This window comes from Somniosus microcephalus, unplaced genomic scaffold, assembly GCF_052327205.1.
Source record: "Somniosus microcephalus isolate GS21.2 unplaced genomic scaffold, FLI_Smic_1.0 unresolved_chr8, whole genome shotgun sequence".
In the NCBI taxonomy this organism is placed as follows: Eukaryota; Metazoa; Chordata; class Chondrichthyes; order Squaliformes; family Somniosidae; genus Somniosus; species Somniosus microcephalus.
Window position 1 is genome coordinate 41,981,798 of NW_028225186.1, and position 5,185 is coordinate 41,986,982.

At 51.0% G+C, this 5,185-nt stretch overlaps 1 non-coding gene across 1 annotated transcript; it reads left to right on the forward strand.

Moving 5' to 3' along the window:
• The first annotated feature begins 1,128 nt into the window (after positions 1-1,128).
• Positions 1,129-1,222, forward strand: trnar-ucu (transfer RNA arginine (anticodon UCU)). The gene is made up of 2 exons: positions 1,129-1,165; positions 1,187-1,222. It is a non-coding gene; the product is annotated as a tRNA-Arg (tRNA).
• Positions 1,223-5,185: the final 3,963 nt, after the last annotated feature.

A 5,185-nucleotide genomic window follows, 5' to 3' on the forward strand; every position in this document is an offset into this window, starting at 1 on the left:
CTGGATTGGATTTGTCCTGCTTTTTGTGGACAGGACATACCTGGGCAGTCTTCCACATTGTTGGATAGATGCCAGTGTTGTAGCTGTACTAGAACAGCTTGGCTGGAGCACAAGTCTTCAGAATGATAGCCGGGGATTTGTCAGGGCCCAGAGCCATTGCTGTATCCAGTGTGCTCAGCCTTTTCTTGATATCACGTGGAGTGAATCGAATTGGCTGAAGACTGGCTTCTGTGATGGTGGGGACCCCAGGAGGAGGCTGATATGGATCAGGCCAGGTGGTCCATCCAGCTTCATTTTTATTATTTTGTTTCATAGCGGTTTGTTACAACTGAGTGGCTTGCTAGGCCATTTCAGAGGGCAGATAAGAATCAACCACATTGCTTTGGGACTGGAGTCACACAAAGGCCAGACCAGGTAAGGACGGCAGATTTCTTTCCCTGAAAGACATTAGTGAACCAGATGGGTTTTTACGACAATCCGATAGTTTCATGGTTACCATTACTGATTCTAGTTTTATTTGTGGGTTGAGGAGAAATAGAGAAGGAGGAGGCTCGTGTGGAGACCAGTTCGTGCAAATGGGCTGTTTCTGTGGGGCAGACTCTATAATATTATGTAACACCCGTTTTAATCAGACACAGAATGATCCGGGACTGACAGCACATCCCTTTTAAACAGACACAGCATGACCAGGGACTTACAGCACATCCCTTTTAAACAGACACAGAATGATCCGGGACTGACAGCACATCCCTTTTAAACAGACACAGAATAATCCGGGACTGACAGCACATCCCTTTTAAACAGGCACAGAATAATCCGGGACTGAAAGCATGTCCCTTTTAAACAGACACAGAATGATCCGGGACTGACAGCACATCCCTTTTAAACAGACACAGAACAATCCGGGACTGACAGCATGTCCCTTTTAAACAGGCACAGAATAAACCGGGACTGACAGCATGTCCCTTTTACACAGACACAGAATGATCCGGGACTGAAAGTAGACCCCTTTTAAACAGTCATGGAATGCTGCCTGACCTGCAGAGTGTTTCCAGCATTTCATCTTTTTTTATTTCAGATTTCCAGCATCAGCACTGTTTTGCTTTTGTAATAGAATTTTGCGTAATTGGCTCTGTGGCGCAATGGATAGCGCATTGGACTTCTAATTTGTGTGACAGATTAAGGCATTTAAAGGTTGTGGATTCGAGTCCCACCAGAGTCGGATTTTGGGTCAGGGTTCGGTGGTTCCTCCACTGACGGTACATTTTGCAGTAAATCGGTAATTCAGAGAAGGGAAACTACCGCCCGACACTTTCTCTCTGAGTACTCTCAACCCCTGATTCAGTTGCACAGAAGCAGGAGGAGGCCATTCTGTCCCATGGCCGTTTTACATAGGAACAGGAGGAGACCATTCAGTCCCATGACCCTTTTACACAGTAACAGGAGGAGGCCATTCAGCCCCTTTAGCCTGTTATATAGGAACAGTAGGAGGCCATTCAGCCCCTCGAGCATGTTACACAGGGACAAGAGGAGGCCTTTAACGCCTCGAGCCTGTTGCATTGGACAGGAGGAAGACGTTCAGCGATACAAGATCTGTACAAGAACAGTAGAAATCCATTCAGCCCCTCGAACCTGTTACATAGGATGAAGAGGAGGCAAATCAGACCCATGATCCAGTTATAAAGGAAAAGGAGGAGGCAATTCAGACCCACGAGTCTGTTTCACAGGAACAGCAGGAGGCCATTCAGCCCCTCAAACCTGCCACACATGAACAGGAGGAGGACATTCAGTCCCTCAAGCCTGCTACACTGGAACAGGCGGAGGCAATTCAGACACACGAGTCTGTTGTACGGGAACAGGAGGAGGCCATTCAGCCCCTCAAGCCTGTTATACATGAACAGGAGGAGGCCATTCAGCCCCTCGAGCCTGTTATACATGCACAGGAGGATGCCATTCAGCCCCTCGAGCCTGTTACACAGTAACAGGAGGAGGCCATTCAGCCCCTCAAGCCTGTTACATAGGAACAAGAGGAGACAATTCAGACGCACGAGCCTGTTATACAGGAACAGGGGGAGGCTATTCAGCCTGTCGAGCATGTTATACAGGAAAAGGAGGAAGCCATTCAGCCCCTCAAGTCTGTTAGACAGGAACAGGAGGAGGCCATTCAGCCCCTCGAGCCGGTTACACAGGAATAGGAGGAGGCCATTCAGCCCTTCAAGCCCGTAATACATGAACAGGAGGAGGCCATTCAGCCCCTCGAGCCTGTTATACATGCACAGGAGGATGCCATTCAGCCCCTTGAGCCTGTTACACAGGAACAGGAGCAGGCCATTCAGTCCCTTGAGTCTGTTATACAGGAACAGGAGGAGGCCATTCAGCCCTTCGAGTCTGTTATAAAGGAACAGGAGGAGGCCAATCAGCTCCTCGGGTATGTTACACATAAACAGGAAGAGGCCATTCAGCCCATCGAGCATATCATACAGGAACAGGAGGAGGCTATTCAGCCTGTTATGCAGGAAAACGAGGGAGCCACTCAGCCCTTCAAGCCTGTTACACAGGAACATCATGGGCAAGGAAACCTCCTGCTGATTACCACCTACCACCCTCCCTCAGCTGATGAATCAGTGCTCCTCCATGTTGAACACCACTTGGAAGAAGCACTGAATGCAGCAAGGGCACAGAATGTACTCTGGGTGGGGACCTCAATGCCCATCACCAAGAGTGGCTCGGTAGCAGCACTACTGACCAAGTTGTTCGAGTCCTGAAGGACATAGCTGCCAGTCTGGGCCTGCGGCAGGTGGTAAGGGAACCAACACGAGGGGAAAACCTATTTGACCTCCCCCTGACCAATCTACCTGTCACAGATGCAAAACAGTTCAAAAAGTATTCATTGGCTGTAAAGCACTTTGGGATGTCCTGAGGTCGTGAAAGGCCTGTCGAAATGCAAGTCTTTCTTTTACAGCCTTCAAAGACAGTGACTTAGCGGGCAAAGACCAGAAACAGGGATGGTACTATAGAAAAGCCTTGCAGATGGGCCGGTTAGCTCAGTTGGTTAGAACGTGGTGCTACATAACACCAAGGTCGCGAGTTCGATCCCCGTGCGGGTCATTTATTTTTCGAGGGAAGGTTAGTTTCTTAATTTTGTAATTTGTGAGCAGTTTAAAAGTTTAAAACGTTTGGAAGGAAAGTCACACGGGACCTACAAAGCTGCAAAATCTTAGTTCTACCGAGAGTTCATGGACCTGAAAGGTTAACCCTGTGTTTTTCTGTCCACAGATGTTCCCTGACCTGTGGAGCGTTTCCAACATTTAATGAACAATTTCAGATCCAGCATCTGCTGCATTTCGCTTTTTATTTTACCGCAGTGTCCTCGCTTCTTTTAACAAAAGTCAAAATTAAATTGTAGCTAACGGAAAATGGGCTTTATTGACCCTGTGAGTATTGGTGGTTCAGGGGTAGAATTCTGGCCTGCCTATGCGGGTGACCTGGGTTTGATTCCCGACCAATGTAGGTTAACATTTTTAACAATTTATTTCAGAGCAAACACATCACATGAAACATTAATAATAAATTAGCTGTTCCTGTGTAACTGGATCAAGGGAATTAATGGCCTCCACCTGTTTCTGTGTAACAGGCTTGAGGGGCTGAATGTCCTCCTGTTCCATTGTAACAGGCTCGAGGGGCTGAATGGCCTCCTGTTCCAGTGTAACAGGCTTGAGGGGCTGAATGGCCTCCTCCTGATCCTGTGCAACATGCTCGAGGGGCTGAATGGCCTCCTCCTGTTCCTGTGTAACAGGCTCGAGGGGCTGAAAGGCCTCCTCCTGTGTAACAGGCTCGATGGGGTTGAATGGCCTCCTGTTCCAATGTAACGGGCTCGAGGGACTGAATGGCCTCCTCCTGTTCCTGTTTGACAGGCTCAAGGGGCTGAATGGCCTCCTCCTGTTTCTGTTTGACAGGCTCGAGTGGCTGAATGGCCCCCTCCTGTACCTGTTCGACAGGCTCGAGGGGCTGAATGACCTCCTCCTGTTCCGGTTTGAAAGGCTCGAGGGGCTGAATGGCCTACTCCAGTCCCGGTTTGATAGGCTCGAGCGGCTGAATGGCCTCATCCTGTTCCTGTTTGACAGGCTCGAGGGGCTGAATGGCCTCCTCCTGTTCCGGTTTGACAGGCTCGAGGGGCTGAATGGGCTCCTCCTGTTCCTGTTTGACAGGCTCAAGGGGCTGAATGGCCCCTGTTCCAGTGTAACAGGCTTGAGGGGCTGAATGGCCTCCTCCTGTTCCTGTGCAACATGCTCGAGGGGCTGAATGGCCTCCTCCTGTTCCTGTGTAACAGGCTCGAGGGGCTGAATGGCCTCCTCCTGTGTAACAGGCGCGAGGGGCTGAATGGCCTCCTGTTCCAGTGTAACGGGCTCAAGGGGCTGAATGGCATCCTCCTGTTCCTGTTTGACAGGCTCGAGGGGCTGAATGGCCTCCTCCTGTTCCTGTTTGACAGGCTCGAGGGGCTGAATGGCCTTCTCCTGTTCCTGTTCGACATGCTCGAGGGGCTGAATGGCCTCCTCCTGTTCCGGTTTGACAGGCTCAAGGGGCTGAATGGCCTCCTCCTGTTCCTGTTTGACAGGCTCAAGGGGCTGAATGGCCTCCTCCTGTTCCTGTGTAACAGGCTCGAGGGACTGAATTGCCTCGTCCTGTTCCTGTTCGACAGGCTCAAGGGGCTGAATGGTCTCCTCCTGTCCCGGTTTGACAGGCTCGAGGGGCTGAATGGCCTCCTCCTGTTCCTGTGTAACAGGCTCGAGGGGCTGAATGGCCTACTCCTGTGTAACAGGCGCGAGGGGCTGAATGGCCTCCTGTTCCAGTGTAACGGGCTCAAGGGGCTGAATGGCATCCTCCTGTTCCTGTTTGACAGGCTCGAGGGGCTGAATGGCCTCCTCCTGTTCCTGTTTGACAGGCTCGAGGGGCTGAATGGCCTTCTCCTGTTCCTGTTCGACATGCTCGAGGGGCTGAATGGCCTCCTCCTGTTCCGGTTTGACAGGCTCAAGGGGCTGAATGGCCTCCTCCTGTTCCTGTTTGACAGGCTCAAGGGGCTGAATGGCCTCCTCCTGTTCCTGTGTAACAGGCTCGAGGGACTGAATTGCCTCGTCCTGTTCCTGTTCGACAGGCTCAAGGGGCTGAATGGTCTCCTCCTGTCCCG